Genomic DNA, 21,045 nt, shown 5'->3' on the forward strand with positions numbered 1-21,045 from the left:
CCCAAAACACATTCCCCAACTTCTCCTGAGTACGGCGATACCAGATGTGTGACACTTTTTTGCTGCCAAGGTGGGCAAAGGGGCACATATTCCAAAGTGCACCTTTTGGATTTCACCGGTCATTTTTTACACATTTTGATTGCAAAGTTCTTCTCACACATTTGGGCCCCTAAATTGCCAGGGCAGTATAACTACGCCACAAGTGACCCCATTTTGGAAAGAAGACACCCCAAGGTATTCCGTGAGGGGCATGGCGAGTTCCTAGAATTTTTTATTTTTTGTCGCAAGTTAGTGGAATATGAGACTTTGTAAGAAAAAATAAATAAATAAAAATCATCATCATTTTCCGCTAACTTGTGACAAAAAATAAAAAGTTCTATGAACTCACTATGCCCATCAGCGAATACCTTAGGGTGTCTACTTTCCGAAATGGGGTCATTTGTGGGGGTTTTCTACTGTTTGGGCATTGTAGAACCTCAGGAAACATGACAGGTGCTCAGAAAGTCAGAGCTGTTTCAAAAAGCGGAAATTCACATTTTTGTACCATAGTTTGTAAATGCTATAACTTTTACCCAAACCATTTTTTTTTTGCCCAAACATTTTTTTTTTATCAAAGACATGTAGAACAATAAATTTGGCGAAAAATTTATATATGGATGTCGTTTTTTTTGCAAAATTTTACAGCTGAAAGTGAAAAATGTCATTTTTTTGCAAAGAAATCGTTACATTTTGATTAATAACAAAAAAAGTAAAAATACCAGCAGCAATGAAATACCACCAAATGAAAGCTCTATTAGTGAGAAGAAAAGGAGGTAAAATTCATTTGTATGGTAAGTTGCATGACCGAGCGAAAAACGGTGAAAGTAGTGTAGTGCCGAAGTGTAAAAAGTGCTCTGGTCATGAAGGGGGTTTCACCTAGCGGGGCTGAAGTGGTTAACAATGACCGCCCCTTTTAACAGTGACCGCCCCTTTAACAGTGATTTTCACAGTGGCCATCCCTTTAACAGTGACCGCCCCTTTGACGGTGACCGCCCCTTTAACAGTAACTTTCACACTGGCCGCCCTTTTAACAGTGACCGCCTCTTTAACGGTGACTTTCACAGTGGCCACCCCTTGAACAGTGACTGCCCCTTTAACAGTGACTTTTACAGTGGCCGCCCCTTTAACAGTGACTTTCACAGTGGCCACCCCTTTAACAGTGACCGCCCCTTTAACAGTGACTTTCACAGTGGCCGTCCCTTTAACGGTGACTGACCCTTTAACAGTAACGTTCACACTGGTCGCCCTTTTAACAGTGACCGTCCCTTTAACAGTGACTTTTACAGTGGCTGCCCTTTTAACAGTGATTTTCACAGTGGCCGCCCCTTTAACGGTGACTTTCACAGTGGCTGCCCCTTTAATGGTGGCGGCCATGCGCTGGCCTGGTACATAACGATCTGATCCTCTTCGCATTAATTACCGGTAATGCTAGGCGCATCAGGTATGTATGCCCCTTACCTCACCTTCCTGAATTCAGCTGTATCGCAGTCCACAGGATGGTGATACAGTCGAATACTGCAGCAGAGGCAGCAGGATTTTGTGCTGCTCTGTGGTATTTAGTTCTGCTGGGGCGGTATTTTGTGCTGCACTACAGTATTGTTTGCCTCGCCTACCTCTGTTTTCCCCCTCCTTCTGTCACTTTGGACCCACCTACAACATAGGGCCACTTTTTGTTTGTTTTCCAGGGCCACTTTAAGTTCCCAGGCCTCTCCTGTGTGTATGGGAAACTCCAGATATTTCACTACTAGCAGATGTCTGGGTAAGGGCTCATGCACACGACCGTATGTATTTTGCGGTCCGCAAAAAATACGGATGACATCTGTGTGCAGTCCATATTTTGCATAACGGAACAACTGGCTCCTGATTGGACAGTACTATCCTTGTCCGTAATGCGGACAATGATAGGACATGTTCTATTTTTTTGCAGAACGGAAATACAGACATACGGAAATGGAATGCACACAGAGTAACTTCCGTTTTTTTTGTGGACCCATTGAAGTGAATGGTTCCGCATACGGTCCGCAAAAAAACTGGAATGGACACGGAAAGAAAACACGTTCGTGTGCATGAGCCCTAAACAGGAGGATGTGGAAATCCAACATGCCTGATGCTATTGTTTGGTCAGAAGATAAGATTGTCTCCCTGATGAAATAAACATCCATGTTTACGGGGAGGTTCTGAGAGATTGTTTGAGATGTGTTTGGCCTACAGCTATCTTATGTGTATTACCAACCTTAGCCTGAAATCCACCTCCTCGGGCCCAGTCTGCTGCTCTGCTCTTTTCAGCACTTTTGACTGTAGCTCTGCTTGTTCAGGTCAGCTGCTCTGTGTTAGCACAAGCCCGCCATAAACTCACCACACCCATTACAATAAGGCCAAAATTATTACAAGTGTAATGTTGAAACCTGGAAAACCCCTTCAATAGTTAATGCATCTGGAAGACCTTTACACAACGTGTGCGTTTGTGAACGTTCAGCAGAAAGATTTCCTTGCACATAGATGACCACATGTGAGATTATTCAGAAGCCAGCTAGACTAAGTGAATGAACTTCCTTTAGGAAGGGGGGCTTGCCTGTGTTTATCCTAGTGCCCCTCCTAGTTCAGCTATTCCTTTGGAAGAGTGCAGATGAGGACACAGTCTGCTATTTTACAAGGGTTAATGGTTATACATTGAAAGTCCCACAAGACTTGCTGGCAGCTTTCCCAGTCACTACTTAAAGGAGCACATTATACATACAGTGAGTTTGGTAGTATTTATTTTTTATTTTTTAACCACTATAAATTCTTTATTTATAGAGTTTCCAAAACAAATCTTACGAGCAACTGGCTTCTTAATGATTTGGAAAGAGAAGAGTTAATAGAGAAGCATTTCACAAAACCAGATTGTAAATGATATTTGTGCTTTGTAGATCACGTACAGCATAGAAAGGATGGAGCCAGACATCAGGCTTTATAATGGGTGGCTGCACCACTCACGCTAAGAAAAGTAATCCAGCTGAATGATAAGATTGAATATGGTATGATGACATCAGGCTGTGTCGTATTGTAGCAGGTAGGGGTCATATAACCTTCCTGTCAAATCGGGATCTATTTCTCCTTGTGGAGAGGGTCTAGTAGGCTTAAGGAGTCTTATAAGCCATGCAATGCTACTCTGGGAAAAATGTGCACAAATTAACTGTATTTCCAAATAAGAAAAGAAAGCTGCGCCCCTGGTCCCACCATTTGGAAGGTAGCTATCCTATAATTCAATGTTTGACTTTTTAAACAGGCGTTGAGGCATAATTTAGGATTATAGCTAAGCTAGTACCTCATCTGCAGACGACTGTTTTGGGCTGAAGGACATTGCATGGCCTATAAGACTTCTTACATCTACTAGGCTGTCTCTTGAAGGAAAGCTAGTACCCCCAGATCTCTCACAAAGGCCTCTCACCTAGATAAGCCAGTTCTTTGTGTTTTACATAGATCAGAGGCAAACAGCTGTCTGCAGATGGGGTACTGGCTTGGCTGTATTCCTAAGTTAGGTCTCAAGGCTTGTTTAAAGGTGGAACATTGACTTACAGTATAGTTACCTTCTAATTGATGGATCCAGAGGCAAGCTAACTTGCATGGGTGATCAGTGCATTGTAAAAAATGCCAGCTTAGACAATCCATTTACAAATACCCTGTAACATAAGAGTCGGTCTACCATTCAGAATTGTTATATAGCAGCCAACATAGAGATCACCTACGACTAATATTTGCAAAGAGCAAGCATGTCACCGGTTTAATTTGACAGCCATTTCTGTGTAGCACTTCATTTCCTCTGTGGTGGCTCTACAGGCAAATTGAACACTTGCAGCTTGGTTGCTTTATAAATTAAAGGGGTTCTTCAGGCTTTTAATATTTAAGACCTATCCTCAGGATAGGTCCTCAATATCAGATTGGCGGCCGGCAGCCCCGCTGATGTGCTGTCTCCCTTCTCTCTTCGTGCTTGCCAAAGACATAGCAGCAGCGAGCAGAAATAGAGAAGGAAGACGGCACCCACACTGCGCTCACCTTTCCTTTAACCAGCTGATCGGCGGGGGGGTGCCGGGTGTCGGACTCCCGCCGATCTGATATTGATGACCTATCCTAAGCATAGGTCATCAATATTAAAAGTCCAGAGAACCGCTTTAAAGCTGGTCTTATATCCTTTTTTATATCTCTCATTATGGTTTTTGAATATGATGAAATAGAAGGTCCCATATTTACAGAATGTTAAGGCCCTTTTACACAAGTCATTGATTGGGGAGACGGATTTTTCGACATGATGTAAGCTGCATGGGGGATGAACAGTTGTAGTAAAGATCGTTCCCCATGCAGTTTCTGTTGGCTGGTGTGAAGTTTCTTTTAATGTGTGCCATTTGTCTTGTTTTATTGTTTACTAGCAGAAGGACCCGGGTTTGCAAGGGTATATTTCATCTATTTCAATTAGTTAAAAGATATCGACAGTATCCCCCATAACAGTGACCTCTACAGTACCCCAACAGCAGCCCATCCCCTTAACTTTGACCTTCACAGCAGCCTGCCCCTTTAACAGTGAGTTTCACAGCACCCCACCTTCTTGGCAGTGACCTCCACAGTACCCCGCTGCCTTAACAGTGACCTGACAGTACCCTGCTGTCATAACAGTGACCTCCACAGCAGTTGCCCCTTTAATAGTGGCCTCTTCCCCCTTAACAGTGACCTTCACAGTGCCTGCCCCTTTAACAGTAACCTCCATAGCTGCCTGCCCCCTTAACAGTAGCATCCACAGTGAACGCCTCTTTAACAGTGACCTCCACAGTAAACTCCCCTTTAACAGTGACCTTCACAGTGCCTGCCCCTTTAATGCTAGGGCTACATGACAACATGTGTTGCGCGAAATTTTGTCGCACCAATGTCGCGCATCAATTTTTCTAATGATAGGCTATGGTGTCGCACTGCGACATGCTCCGACTGTGACGCGACAGTCACAGAAAAATCCATCAAATTGTTGCGAGACATTGGTGCGACAAAATGTTGTTGTGTAGCCCTAGCCTAAAGCTGACCTACAGCAGTGAAGAAAAATGGCTGGGTTGTAATGGAAACCTGGAGTAAAACTGTGTGCATGTGGAGACTAAGGGCCTCTGAGCTTCTATTGGCTGAAAAGGGACATGTGACCGTGTGTATAGCAGTTGGGATATGAAGAGAAAGACTTGCGGGCTTGTATTGGCTAATGCAGGTCATTTTTTGGGAATATCTCAGGAACAGTCCGTCCTAGAGAGCTGTGACCCCCACAAGATTTCTTTCCAGGTAGCAAGGGATGTGTATACCAAGTTTCGTTGAAATCGATGGTTGCGTTTTTGAGTGATTGCGGAACATACATACATATATATACGTCCTTCTTTATATATATATATATATAGATTGGTGTTCTTTATGCTTCTCCCCTTTTGTCCTGTGAAAAACTACCCTAAGGCCTCTTTCAGACGAGCGTGTCTAGTGCGGAAAACACACTCCGTGTGGGAGCGTGATTTCCCATTATGGACACTGCTCTTTTTACAGGCTCACACGGCATTATAATGATTTATAATGCTGTGTATCTCTGCATGGCTTACTTCTACAGAATTATACTGAGAGTATTATGTCAGTATAAGGCCCCATTCACACAACCATGTCTGTTTTGCATTCCGCAAATTACGAATGTGAGTGCTGAATGGATATATGGATGCAGACAGTGTGCTGTGTGCATTTTTTGTGGTCCCCATTAAAATGAAAGGGTCCGCATCCGATCCAAATTTTTTCCAGGGCCTTATTTTGCAAAAGCAAGGTCAGTCTGATACACACAGCATTATAAATCATATCAGAATGCTAGGCGATTCTGAAAGAGGCCCTGCGCAAGAAATCTCGGACAAGATTGTGTCTCACCCCAGAGGACCTTTTGTCTGGGTGTTAACTGATGCTTCATTTCACCAACTGATGAAGCGGATGAAGGGAGAGATTCCTGCCACTTGTCCTAAGTGTATAAAGGCCACGGACAAGAAAAGGCATTTCTTTTATAGTGCCGGCCATGTGTGGTCCGCAAAATGCGGAACGCACATGGCCGGTGCCCGTGTTTTGCAGACCTGCAATTTGTGGACCGCAAAACAGTTGCGGACATGTGAATGGCCTTACAGGGCCAGGAAGTGTGAACGCGATCATGACTGCCTGGCCCTGTCAATCAAAGTGCAGGGGGCACAGCACTTGCAGAGAGAGCAGAGCCTAGGTGTAATGGTAACACCCCCATTGCTCCTAGAGGCTCATTTGCATATAATAAAACATAATTTTTCTCAGCAATGCGGGCACATATGAACATGGGACCAACACAGATGCCTTCAGCTGCCAGGCGCACATGTAACAGGTCAGTCGGTTTCATAGGTACAAAACTGCTGACAGATTCTGTTTAAATCAACAGCTTGTTAATTCCTGCTGCCGATCTTCACTGCTGATTTAATTCTTTTCAGTGTCGAGGGGTGAAATCCATAGTGAAATTCCCCACAAATGCATTTTACACAAGCGGATTTTGCTGTGGATTTGTTGTGAAATCCACCACCGGATCTGCAGTAATAAAATCCTCTACGTTTGAAAATACTCTTGTTTTTTTACTGGAAAACTAGGAAGATCATTATTACTGAGTAGCAGAAGAAAAAAAAGAAAAGTGATTAATATTCTGCAAAAAAAAACATGAGCCCAATTAGTGTTGATCCCTCTATGCGGAAAAGCAGGAGCGGCTGATAATAGTCACATCACGGACGCTCTTTTCCTGTAAGTGAGGGATGCTGGCAGGAAGCTTAGTGTTTGTGTCCATTACTGCACCACTAATGACCCCTGGTGGAAGGAAAGGATTTTGCTCGCTGGGCAGTACAGCGTTCCCACAGCCGCGCCGAGCGTTACGACATGTTCAGCTCTTCTGAGTCATTTCATTCCAGGCAGTTCCTGGTGATCTGCCAGATTACACCACACATCACCAACCGTCCAGATCTTTTCCATTTCCAGACATTTCATCTGGAAATTTACTTTCAGACTTTTCACTTGAATTCTGCAAACCATCTCGGCACCCTGTTTCTGAAACGTATGAAGTGCACCTCAATGGGACACTAACCAAAAAGTGTGTCCTATTCCCTTTATCGTGAAGTTCAGTGTGCTCTGGTATCAGCCCTTACATCAGGGATCAGCAACCTCCAGCACCGCAGCCGTTCCGATACTGCAATTTCCAGAATTCAGTATCATTCACTTCTGTGGGGGTTACAAGAACACCTGAGCAAGTGTGCATAGTGGGAGTTGTAGTTTCAGAGCAGCTGGAGTGCTGAACGTTGCTGACCTTACAGGCTGAAGGCAGGCTTGTGTTCTTCTATGGTATGACTGACAGCCATATTTCCATGTCGCTTACATACAGGGGGGTTAAAGGGGCGGTGCAGACATATTCTCCTTCCTGATCTGATGTCAGGCGTGGATAGACACAACAGCACTCTGGGCAGGAAAGTTTCCAGACAGCCACCCCGTGTCCAGCGAGTATCATGCAGGGTCCTATTCTAATTAATGGGACCCTTGTCTGATACACACTGGACATTGACCAGTTGCCATGACCACTTTCTCACCACCGCATGGAGTGGCATCTCTTGACCCTGATGTGAGATTGGGCTGGAACGCAGCCCCTTTAGCGGCTGCATCAGCTCTTTTTATGAGACTGTAATTTAGGTTTTGTGACCCTTTCAGCAGTTTCATTTTGGGTTTTCATCTTTACCTCACGGTGACTTATTCTGCTGTGAGAATACTTGACTCACTTTTTCCGAAAATGACTTTGTGGTTATTTTTACACCGTTCAGGGCGGAAAACCACGTGGTTACTGGTGACAGACCCTGTGTCTACTGTACTGCGTGTGTTTCCCAACAGTCAGGAAAATATGAGTCCTATTTCTTTTAAAGGGGTCTTCTGGCCGCAAACATGTATTACCCTTCCACTGACTAGGTGATGAATGTTACATGGGTGGGAGTCTGACTACTATGATCCCTATAATGGGGGAATACATTCCTGCTCAAACCCAGCCGCACGACCGTGGTAAGGAGGAGCCGAATAACGCAGTCGAGCATGTGCAGTGCCGCTACATCCAGAATCTGTGAGAATGACGGAAACAGCCAAATGCAGAAGCATTGCTTCTGGGGGGGATAACTCTAACATATGGCACCTGACAGGGCACCATGCAGCGGCGCACAGTGTCCCTGCAGCTCCATACCACAGACCCGCAGCGCCCCTGCCACTCTCTGTATGTCTGCATGATGATGTGTTCTCCATAGTGGGCTCTGCGCTCACGTGACGTGCCGCCACCTCAGATAACATGTAACTACACACTATTGTCTACCGTGTGTGTTGATAGATACAAAGATAGATGATAGATACATAGATAGATAATAGACAGATAGATAAGATTAGGCTACTTTCACACTTGCGCTTGATCGGATCCGTTCTGAACGGATCCGATCATATTAATGCAGACGGAGGCTCCGTTCAGTACGGATCCGTCTGCATTAATAACTTAGAAAAAATTCTAAGTGTGAAAGCAGCCTGAGCGGATCCGTTCAGACTTTCAATGTAAAGTCAATGGGGGACGGATCCGCTTGAAGATTGAGCCATAGGGTGACATCTTCAAGCGGATCCGTTCCCATTGACTTAGGCTACTTTCACACTAGCGTTCGGGTTTCCGTTCGTGAGCTCCGTTTGAAGGAGCTCACGAGCGGACCCGAACGCAGCCGTCCAGCCCTGATGCAGTCTGAATGGAGGCGGATCCGCTCAGACTGCATCAGTCTGGCGGCGTTCAGCCTCCGCTCCGCTCGCCTCCGCACGGACAGGCGGACAGCTGAACGCTGCTTGCAGCGTTCGGGTGTCCGCCTGGCCGTTCGGAGGCGTGCGGATCCGTGCGGATCCGTCCAGACTTTCAATGTAAGTCAATGGGGACGGATCCGTTTGAAGATGCCACAATGTGGCTCAATCTTCAAGCGGATCCGTCCCCCATTGACTTTACATTGAAAGTCTGGACGGATCCGTCCCAGGCTATTTTCACACTTAGCTTTTTTTTGCTAATATAAATGCAGACGGATCCGTTCTGAACGGAGCCTCCGTCTGCATTATTATGAGCGGATCCGTTCAGAACGGATCCGCCCGAACGCTAGTGTGAAAGTAGCCTTACATTGTAAGTCTGAACGGATCCGCTCGCCTCCGCACGGCCAGGCGGACAGCTGAACGCGGCAAGCAGCGTTTAGCTGTCCGCCTGTCCGTGCGGAGGCGAGCGGAGCGGAGGCTGAACGCCGCCAGACTGATGCAGTCTGAGCGGATCCGCTCCATTCAGACTGCATCAGGGCTGGACGGCTGCGTTCGGGTCCGCTCGTGAGCTCCTTCAAACAGAGCTCACGAGCGGACCGACGAACGCTAGTGTGAAAGTAGCCTTAGATAGATGTATGGTATAGATAGTAGATATAGACAGACAGACCGATAGACCTATATACAGATAGATAGATATACAGATGCAGGCAGCGTATAGACAGATATAGATATATAATAGATATATAGATATGCGATGGATGGATAGATATGAGATAGATACATGTACTATTATCTCACATTTTCTATAGATATGTAATAAAAACCTATCACTCTTCTTTCCATATGTGTATCTTATGCAGCCCCCCGTTGGGTCACTGTGGGTGGCTGTATGTAGGAAAGACAACTTGGACCATTTTACATTATTCCATTGGTCAGGTTCAGGTTTTATGTTCCTCTTTCTAGTTTTTTTGTGCATGAGCCATAGATACTGGTGGTTTCCAGTAGGTAGCCAAGCTATGAATCTCAGCTCTCTGATGTACAGCCAGTGCCACAAGCTAGATCACAGAGGGACTCATTCACTCCACGTAATATCTGAGGCCATGGTGTTGAACACCTTCCAACCAGTGACCTACAATTTACATTTGTTTTCTTCATAGTAGGGTCTGGTGAGATGGTAATAAATGATGTGGTATTCAATATTAGCCCATTTTATGAACAGGACAACCTGGACTGCTGAAGGTGATAGAAGTGTCCGTGTTGATACGAAAGCATCACACAGTTTCTGTGCACCCATGCTGCAGATCTCTGCATCTCTTACATCCCAAAGGTGCTGTATTGGTGACCTGGAATCACTGGGGGTGCACTGAATTCATTACCATGTTTGTGGGATCAGTGCTTTATGACATAGAAGATCGTCACACAATACTGACCATGTAAATGATGTACAAGTCGTATCAAGGAGCCCAATATGTGCAAAGGGTAAAACATTTCCCACACCAGCACGCCACCACCAATAGCCTTAACCATTGACACAAGGCAGGATGGATCCATGGATTTGTGTGATCTATACCAAATCATGACCACCACTGGCTGAAGGGTAAGGAAGATATCTCATCTTCCCAGTTTTAATGAACCTCTGCCCACTGTAACCTTTCGTCCTCACCCATAATTGACTGGGACCCAGACTTTTTGTAGCCCATGCACCTCAAGTTTGGACATGCAGAGTTGCTCCCCTGCCCACCAATGCTGTAGGACATGGTTATTCGATATAATGCCACTAGAATGCCCATTTTACTCTGACCTCATTTACATGGCATTTTCACCACAGAGCTGACTCTCATTGGATGACTATTGTTTGGTGATTTTCTGTAAACCTGAAACACATTTACGTAAAAATTCTTGGAGATCAGCTTTTTTCAGACCCTAAAACCACCCTGTCTGACACCCGCAATCAATTTATGATCAAAGTCACTTAGATCACATTCCTTCCCTATTAGAGCGTTTGCAGGCTTTTACATCTTTGTGTAAATTTCTCAGAAATTCAAATCAAATGTAAAAAAAATGTTGTTCATTTTTTTTGCCAATGTCTTATGCTGAATTATCTACCCTAATATATTAACCTATTCATACCAGTGTCCTATATATTAAGTACAAAATAATATATAATTCGATGTGAAAGCCATTTATTAAAACAATCACTGTAAATAATAAAATGATATAATATTGGCAAGTTACAGAAAATACATTGCACGTAAAAACAAAAATGAATAAACAAAATCACCTTTCCAAACACGTGGCCCAATATCATTCAAGTCCTTGACAGAAAGCATAAGAATTGTTCGCTTTTGGTCTTGGTAGATTAAAAAAGTAATAGAAGCATTTAAAAAAAAACATAAAAAAAGCAATAGAATGATCTCTTCACTTTTCTTTTCAAATAAATCCACAAAAAATTTAAAAAATTTAAAAAAGACAAAATAATCTTAAAAATAGTCTTCTGCAAAAGTTGCACCTTGCGTCCTCTCTCGTCCCCTGGATATGCAGAGTCTTCTTGAATTTTCCAATGTGCTTTCTTGAGTACGTGCCTGTCTCCTGAGCTGTAATGGATCCTGCTTCAACTCTGTCATCAGCTAGTGGGAGGGATATGAAGCTCTCAGAGTTCTCTGTTGCTAGCTAGGAGCGAAAAAAAGAAACATGATGCAATATCCTTTGCTGCGTTGTGGGCATAAACCCAAAAAACAAAAAGATTTATGAGCCGTACAAGGTTATTTTCTGTTGATTAGAAAAACGTCTTCCTGGTTCCTTTTAGACAAACAAGGCAAGAGTGATTCAATATCAGATAAGACAAAAAAATAAAAAATAAAGCAGGGACTTATCTGGCTGGAACCAGTCTGAGACTGCAGCCAGTCCCTTCTCGCTAGACTTTTTTTTTTTTTTATAAAAGGAACAATGTGTATTTCTGGAGAGAGCAATACTTGGGCGTCTCCCCATCATCAATCACTATGCCTTTATCTTTAGATGGTAAAAAAATACCACTATAGACAGAGACCTAAGGTTGTGGATAAAAAGAAAACGGCATTGGCAAGAGCTCAGGTTTTAATTTTAGAGGGTGCTTGTTTTTCGTTTGGGTTTTCTCATCTACGAGGCGGTTTACATAACATCTGATGTTGTAAAAGCAAAGATACACAGTACAAGAGCTCCCTCGTCCGCACTTGTACAGAACCGCATGGTCTGTGTGATTTACACAATGTGCTCACCAAGCCTGGAAGTTTTTTTTTTTTTTTTTTGTGGTTGTGCTTTTGCAACCTTCAGAATGTCTTCTAACCTAATATAGTGTAGTGGAGGGAACAGTGGCTTAACTAGAAATGACTGGGCCCCGCAGCAAATTTTGCAACCCCCCACTCCTGTTCCTAGTAAAATCACTTTCTCAAACCAGGCCCGACAGCCGCTCTGTCTGTTTTCTACGAAGTCTCTGTATCTGATGTAATTTTATAATACTGTTGAGGGGGCCCTGACGATAAAATCTCTTAGTCCTCCTCCTCCTCGGTGGGCCCCTTCTGAGTTTGGGCCCCCCAGTTTCACCTATAGCTACACCCCTGGGAGGGAACCATTTTGTGGGATCTATAAAAAGAAAAGGGAAATGCAAAAATATCTAGTCAGTTTTGCGAAAGTATGAATAAAGATATATTAGTTCACTTAGCATAAAACAAATTCCATGCAACCTCAGGGAACATAGACGGATGGAACCCTCTAAATCACTGGTGACCACCTTGTTCTGGACATATTGTAGTCACACACAGGGAGAGCCAAGTCCACCATATTGTTAGCCCGCTACTAAAGAGCTCCACATAGCTCAGCATCCTGGATCATTAGTGTGAGAAGAAAAACAAATTCAGAAATTCAAAAATATCCATTCCAAATTCTATAGACCTCCCTCTATTCTTATACCTTTGCTTTCAGCCTTGTCATTTCTCTAACACCTTAAGTGTTTATTGAGGTAAAATTATTATTATTATTTATTATTAAAGCACCTTTCATTCCATGGCGCTGTACAATATGATAAGGAGTATACATAAAAAAATACAGACTATTGCACTAGGCATAAACAAGACGAGTTACAAACTAGTACAGAAGGAGAAAGGGCCCTGCCCGTGAGGGCTTACAATCTACAAGGTATGGAGGAAACATACAGTAGGTGAGGGTAAAGTTGGTCATGACTGTATAGTAGCAGCAGGGTCACAGGGTTGTAGGCTTGTCTGAAGAGGTGAGTTTTTAGGTGTCTTTTGAAGGATTCCACTGTAGGCGAGAGTCTGATGTGTTGGGGTAGCGAGTTCCAGAGTGTAGGGGATGCACGGGAGAAATCTTGGAGGCGATTGTGGGAAGAGGTGATAAGAGGAGAGAAGGAGGTCTTGTGAGTATCGGAGAGTGCGTGTGGGGATGTATCGGGAAAGTAGCTCAGATGTGTATGGACAGGTTGTGTACGGCTTTGTATGTACCGTATTTCTTAGAATTTTGAACTCAATTTGCTGGGCAATGGTGAGCCAGTGAAGGGAGAGGCAGAGGAGTAACAAGGGGAGAGGTGGATTAGTCGGGCAGCAGGGTTGAGGATAGATTGGAGGGGTGCGAGAGTGCTAGATGGAAGGCCACAGAGGAGGATGTTGCATTAGTCTAGGCGGGAGATGATGAGGACATGTACAAGCATTTTTGCAGACTCATGGTTGAGGAATGCACGCATGTGAGAGATATTTTTGAGTTGGAGGCGGCAGGTGGTGGAAAGGGCTTGGATGTGCGGTCTGAAGGAGAGGGCAGAATCCAAGGTCACTCCAAGGCAGTGGACGTGATTGACTGGAGAGAGTATGCAACCATTGATCGTGATAAATAGGTCTGTTGGGGAGTTGCGCAAGATGGGGGAAAGATGATAAATTCTGTTTTATCCATGTTAAGTTTAAGAAAGTGTTAAAGATGGGTGAATTTTATTCTATATTTTGTAAATCTAGGATTGTAATGAGTTAACTTTTTCTACTTCCAAGTGCCCACCCACCCCCCTCTTTGTTTCAAGACTGGAAAGGAGAGAGAGGGGGGCAAAGAGCTGTGCTGTGGGAAGTGTCTGATTTCTCATCTTTTACATGTGTTCCATAGAGTGTCAGGCATTGCCTTATGCATGAACAGGTGGAATGCGTAAGCCAATCATATGGCTTGATGATATGTATATATTATTCACTGCCTATAGAGAAGCACCTCTTTAAAGTGTCACATATGACGTAGGCAGTATTCTTGTTAGAATAAACTCCATTACAAAATGGCGATGGTAACCAGATGTTTACATTAGTTCACATTCCAAAGTGGTACTCACTGCGCAGATGTTGAAGTGTTATCTCTGTTTCTCTTATCACTTTTTACTTTTTGACCAATGAAACAATGTTTTAGCCTCAGAGAGGACTGCCCTCTTCTGAAGATTCATAAACGCTTAGTCCATGTAATAAAGTTAGAGATTGCTTTGACCAACTTCTGTGTCAGTGTCCAGTCTCTCAGCCACGCGTGGATATTAACCCCTGGGGGGGGGTACATTGATCTGGAACACCAGAGTGTATCTAAAATGCCCTAATTTAGGGTGATTTTAACAAAAGCGAGAGGAGAAGGAGGATATGGAAAATAGGCATTGTAGGATTCTGGATAGTGAGGTGGTGATGTCTGGACCAGAAAGGTAGATTTGTGTGACTTCAGCATAAGGCCTCATGCACACGGCCGTTGTTTGGGTCCGCATCCGAGCCGCCGTTTTGGCGGCTCGGATGCGGACCCATTCACTTCAATGGGGCCGCAAAAGATGCGGACAGCACTCCGTGTGCTGTCCGCATCCGTTGCTCCGTTCCGGGGCCCCACAAAAAAATGTAACATGTCCTATTCTTGTCTGCAAAACGGACAAGAACAGGCAGTTATATCAATGGCCGCCCTTTGCGTTCCGCAAATTGCAGAAGGCACACGGGCGGCTTCCATTTTTTGCGGATCTGCGGTTTGCGGACCGCAAAAAACGGCACGGTCGTGTGCATGTAGCCTAAAAGTGATACTGAAAGCCATGGGACTCTGTGAGCTGTCCCAGGCTAAGGGGGTAGATAGAGAAGAGCAGGGGTCCTAGGACAGAGTCTTGTGGGACACCAACAGAGAGGGATTGAGACGAGGAGGTGGTGTGAGAGTGGGAGACGCTAAATGTCCGGTCTGTGAGGTATTATGTGATCCAGGAGAGGGCCAGGTTAGTGATGGCAAGAGATGTGAGAGTTTGTAACAGAAGAGAATGGTCAACAGTGTCAAAGGCAGAGGACAGGTCAAGGAGGAGGAGGACAGAGTAATGTTATTTGGTTTTGGCTGTTAGCAGGTCGTTGGTGACTTTGGTAAGGGCAGTTTCAGTTTAGTGGTGGGGTCGGAAGCCAGATTATAGTCGGTCAAAGAGGAAGCAGACGGATAGGTGAGAGGACAGTTCAGAATGGACATGTTGTTTAAGTAGCTTTGAGGCATATGGAAGAAGTGATATGGGGCGATAACTGGACAGAGAAGATGGGTCAAGTGAAGGCTTTTTGAGGATGGGTGTAATGGTAGCATGTTTAAAACCAGAGGGACACCAGAGGGACACCAGAGGTTAGTGATAGGTTGAAGAGATGTTAGGGCTGGGATAAACACTGTGGTGAGGTTAGGGATGAGGTAGGATGGGATTGAGTCAAGTGCGCAGGTGGTGAGATGTGATCTGGAGAGTAGGGTGGAAAGTTTTTCTTTTGTAATGGTGGAGAAGCTGGTTTTGGGAGAAGAGGACTGAGCAGTTGAGTAGAGGGTCTGTGGGACTGTGCACTGAAGCTTTCTCTGATGCCAATCTTTTGTTTGAAGTATGTTGCAAAGTCCTCAGCGGAGATAAGAGGTGAGGGTGGGGGAGTTGGGAGACGGAGAAGAGAGTTGAAAGTGTTAAAAAGTTGTTTAGGATTGTGGGACAGGGAAGATGAGAGATGAGAAGTAGGCCTGTTTTGCATCAGCGAGTGGGGATTTGAAAATGAGGAGGGATTGCTTGTATGCGGTGAAGAGATCCTTAGAATGGGATTTCTTCCATTGCCGCTCTGCAGCCCTGGAAGCTTGTTTTAGTTTTTTGGTCAGGCTGGTGTGCCAGGGTTGTCTGTTGATTTTTGGGGTTTTGTTGTGTGTAAGGGGGGCAGCAGAGTCCAAAGCTGTACTTATTGTCAGAGGTCGCACTACATTTTTTTGCGAAGAGTAAAATACTCCTCTTAAAAGGATTCTGTCACCTGGATTTTAGTGACAGAGCTTTTAACATCATCACATCAGTCTGCTCGTTTTGTATTAAAATATACTAGTGTTACTACCCTAAGGCCTCTTTCACACGGGCGAGATTTTTGCGCGGGTGCAATGCGTGAGGTGAACGCATTGCACCCGCACTGAATCCGAACCTATTCATTTCTATGGGGCTGTGCAGATGAGCGGTGATTTTCACGCATCACTTGTGCGTTGCGTGAAAATCGCAGCATGCTCCTCTTTGTGCATTTCCCCTGCAATGCAGGCCCCATAGAAATGAATGAGGCTGCGTGAAAATCGCAAGGATCCGCAAGCAAGTGCGGATGCGGTGCGATTTTCACGCACTGTTGCTAACATGGTTATAAGGGAAAATAATAGCATTCTTAATACAGAGTGCATAGTACAATAGGGCTGGAGGGGTTAAAAAAAAAGAAAAAATATATTTAACTCTCCTTAATCCACTTGTTCGCGCAGCCCGACTTCTTTTCTGTCTTCATCTTTTCAGCTGTGCACAGGAAAAGGACCTGTGGTGACGTCACTACACTCATCACATGGTCCGCCACATGATCCATCACAATGGTAAAAGATCATGTGATGGACCATGTGATGAGCGCAGTGACGTCACCAAAGGTCCTATTCCTCAAAGAAGAAGACAGAAGAGAAGCCGGGCTGCACGAACAAGTGGATTAAGGTGAGTTAAATTATCTTTTATTTATTTTTTAACCCCTCCAGCCCTATTGTACTTAGAATTCTGTATTAAGAATGCTATTATTTTCCCTTATAACCATGTTACAATCTACAGAACACCTAACCAAAACCCAAACTTCTGTGAAGAAGTTCGGGTTTGGGTACAAAACATGCCGCTTTTTCTCACGCGCGTGCCAAACGCATTACAATGTTTTGCACACCTGCATCTTATCCGGGCCAAAAACATGACGCCCGTGTGAAAGAGGTCTAAGTGTTGTCCTTTGTCTAGAAAATCGTTTTTATTAATATGGTAATTACCTGAGTAAGGTGCCCAAGGGGCGGTCCCTCCGGCCGTTGGAGCCCAGACGCCCCCTTCTCCTGGAGCCCAGCACCGCCCCACTGCTAATTTATTCACTCCTCATTGTCGGCTGGCGCATGTGCAGTGCGTCCTGTGAGGCCGATTCCAGGTGCTGACATGTGTATCCACGGAATGCGTTCACTGAGCCATAAGCTCGCGCATGCGCCGTGGATACACATGTCAGCGCCTGGAATCGGCTTCACAAGACGCACTGCACATGCGCCAGCCAGCAATGAAGAGTGAATAAATTAGCAGTGGGGCGGTGCTGGGCTCCAGGAGAAGGGGCGCGTCTGGGCTCCAACGGCCGGAGGGACCGCCCCTTGGGCACCTTACTCAGGTAATTACCATATTAATAAAAGCGATTTTCTAGACGAAGGACAACACTTAGGGTAGTAATACTAGTATATTTTAATACAAAACGAGCAGACTGATGTGATGATGTTAAAAGCTCGGTCACTAAAATCCAGGTGACAGAATCCCTTTAACAATTTTGAGGAGTATTTTTAGCCGAGGAGGAGTACGAATTTTGGGGTAATTCATATATATAATGCATAGGCCCACATAACATTATGAGGCTGATATTTCTGCAGGTAAACCATTGCTAGTCTCCCGTGCAGAAATAAATGTAAACAATTTATTTTTTTATTGTGTTTATTTATAGAAAGCATTTTAACTTTACAAAACTTCTCCAAATCCCAAAGGGATACAGAAAAGAAGACAGCCAGACAACAAGTCTGAAGATCCGCACTCATACAAGAAGTATCTCAGAATAAGTCAATGACAAAATGTTGCTAAACAAATGAGCAGTCCCGTAATACATCATGGCATGTTTACGAGTACAGGACCCAACAACCATTCACACACACATTCATACAACCTGGAGTCCCAGAACCTGGCACCTAAGCTCAAATAGTGCCCTGCGTACATAACCAAGGTCCCCAAATCTGATCGAATCTGTCAGGATTCCCCCTTGCTGCAAAAGTGAGTTTGTACATCTGCAGGTCAAATGTAGCCAATTTTACATTTACCCAACATCATACATTAAACATAAGACCACTGCTGCCATACACAGCGCCCACCTGAGGCTGCCTTACACAGCGGCTACCTGACGCTGCCATACACAGCGGCTACCTGACGCTGCCATACACAGCACCCACCTGAGGCTGCCAACATAGTGCCCACTTGAGGCTGCCATACACAGCGCCCACCTGACCTGCCATACACGGCACAAACCTGACCCTGCCATACACAGCGCCCACCTGACCCTGCCATACACAGCACCCACCTGATGCTGCCATACACAGTGCCCACCTGACGCTGCCATACAAAGCGCCCACCTGAGGCTGCCATACATAGCGCTCACTTGAGGCTGCCATACACAGCACCTACCTCTGCGTTCTCCACCAGCACAGTCCTACACGGAGCCTGTGTTCCCCTAACTCCTCCCACACACACGGCTGATCACATGACCGTGACATCACCACAGGTCTTGTAAACACAATGTAGTGTTTAGTCCAGACTCTGCAGCTACTCCTGGTGAGAGAGATGTCAGTGAGGGGCAGGGCTTCTCAGGAGAAGGGCGGGGCTTCATGTGGGCCGGACTAGAAAAAGACCATGTGTAAAAATACGCATGAGTCTTTTTCCAGGGTGTAAAATGGCCTGTGATGCTTCTACAGGCGTCATTGCGACCTCTGCTTATTGTGGTGTTATACAGAGTGGTGGCAGCATCTGCGTCCTGGAGGGAGCAAATGGTAGAGCGTGTCATAAGAGAGAGAGAGAGAAAGCAAGCGAAAGTCAAGATGTTTAAGGGGTTCCTGCGGGGGAGCTGCAGAAGAGACCGGTGAAGAGAAGGTGAGTAGATAAAATCCAGTGTGTGACCATCTCTGTGGGAGTGGAGGACCACTGTGGGAGGCCGAAGGAGGAAGTACTAGAAGCTTGGTGTCGGCTGAGTGGCAAGTGTCAATAGGGATGTTAAAGTCATGATGACAGTGGTGATGTCTGCAGAAGGAAAGTGTAGGAGCCAGGTGTTAAAGTGGTCAAGAAAGCTGGTCCTGGGGGGTGGTAAATGACAACTACTTGGGGGTTGGAGGGAGAGTAGATGAGAACAGAGTGTACTTCAAATGAAGTGAGGGTAATGGAGGGTGGCAGTGGAGTTGGGCTGTAGAAGCAAATGTCTCCTCCACTATGTTTGCTGCCCTGGGGGGGTGAGTAAAATGAAATCCGCTATAAGAGAGTGCAGCAGGAGAGACAGTGTCATAGGGTTTCAGCCATGTTCTTGTTAAAGGGGTTCTGCAGTTTTTTTAAACTGACGATCTATCATCTGGATAGATCATCATCTGATCGACGGGGGTCCGACACCTGGGACCCCCGCTGCGGCCTTCTCACTGTTTACCGCTGGCCTAGTGACATCACGACTAGTATCAACTGGCCTGGGCGGGGCTAATCTCAGTTCACTTGAATGGAGCTTAACCCTGCCCAGGCCAGTTGATACTAGTTGTGACATCGCTAGGCCAGCGGTAAACAGTGAGAAGACAGAAGACCGCGGCGCTGCTGGAGCGCCGCTGCCTTCTCAAACAGCTGATCGGCGGGGTCCCGAGACCCCCGCCGGTCAGATGCTGATGATCTATCCAGAGGATAGATCATCAGTTTAAACAAACTGCAGAACCCCTTTAAACCCAGAAGGGAAAGTTTTCGTTAGATAAAGAGATCATGAATGTAGGACAGTTTGTTACAGACAGATCAAGCGTTCCATAATGCTCCTGCAAGAGGGATCTCTCTTTACCACATCGTTTTCATCTTCTTCTCTTAGAATCGGAGGTCATCGTTATCTGTCAAATGCCATGGGTGAAAGTACTTGTGGTGCGTTCCCATGAAGTCATGCAGAGAGTGTGTTGTCGCCCATGGCCTCCCTGCATGTGTTGCTAAGTAACAACCTTGGTTTATTGACACAAATTAGAACAATCCATTAGGATTTGCAGTGAGTGGGGCTGACAGAAGTAATCAAATTAGCATGTTTGGTTATTTCCAGAGTTTCCATGTAGCTCTGTGAAGAACGGACAGTGATTGCTTATCCTGGTGACTAAAGGCCCCTTCACATGGCCCAATGTAGCAAGCGATTGTTAGGAGGGAAGCGTTCCTGACAGTCGCCTGATCATTAGTGAAGGACACTGCTACTATTACATGCAGAGATCTCCTCCAGAGCATGGGCAGTAATGATCACTAATGCCATCGCTTATTCCCATACAGAATCGTTTGCCGACAGCAGAGGCTGTTTAGATAGCATGATCTGCCAAATTATGATTTAGGGGCCCTTTACACGCTTGTTAGCTATAATTTGCCTGAACTTCGGGCAGGGTAAAGGCCCCATAAAGAGGTTTTCCAGGCTTTTGGTATTGATGACCTATCCTCAGGATAAGTCATCAACATCAGATTGCTGTGGCTGGGGTCCGGTGCCAGGTGTCGGACCACAGCCGATCTGATGTTAAGGTTTATGAGGATCCCAGAGGTTGGCCCCTCTGTTAGTTGACAATACAGAATTACCCACGCGGGGACAAACAATCTGTAAATCATATACAGTAAATCATGTTATTTAATTTAATGTAGTTTAATTTAATGTAAAAATGTAAATCATAAACAATCAGGGCATATAAAGTAATATAAGCTAACTGGTGGTACCCTGAGTTATGGAAATAGCTATGCGGTTTCTGTAATGCGGTATTCTGGTTTTATGAAATATCCTCAGGATAGGCTGGGGTCTTACTCTCGGCACCCCCCACGCTGTTTAAAGGGGCTGCGGCGCTAGTGCGAGAGCTGCGTTCTCTTCATTGTTTACCTGCATGCCA

The 21,045-nt window shown here is 45.1% G+C and overlaps 1 protein-coding gene and 1 long non-coding RNA gene across 4 annotated transcripts in view; one reads left to right on the forward strand and one right to left on the reverse strand.

The window, feature by feature from the left end:
- LOC122926897 overlaps window positions 1-21,045 on the forward strand; it is a 170,731-nt gene that overhangs the window by 40,960 nt on the left and 108,726 nt on the right. The window contains exon 1 of one of the 3 annotated variants that reach the window (XM_044278418.1): window positions 10,444-10,471. The exons of the other annotated variants lie outside the window; for them this stretch is intronic. The gene's annotated coding sequence lies outside the window, so the exon portion shown is untranslated. Of the gene's footprint in view, window positions 1-10,443; window positions 10,472-21,045 lie in introns of those variants that run through there. 3 annotated transcript variants of the gene reach the window in all.
- On the reverse strand, window positions 11,041-12,097 carry LOC122926898. Its single transcript, XR_006387728.1, has 2 exons — window positions 11,633-12,097; window positions 11,041-11,544 (listed from the first exon to the last, which is right to left on the reverse strand). It is a non-coding gene; the product is annotated as an uncharacterized LOC122926898 (long non-coding RNA).

The sequence above is a fragment of the Bufo gargarizans genome, chromosome 2, assembly GCF_014858855.1.
Source record: "Bufo gargarizans isolate SCDJY-AF-19 chromosome 2, ASM1485885v1, whole genome shotgun sequence".
Taxonomy (NCBI): Eukaryota; Metazoa; Chordata; class Amphibia; order Anura; family Bufonidae; genus Bufo; species Bufo gargarizans.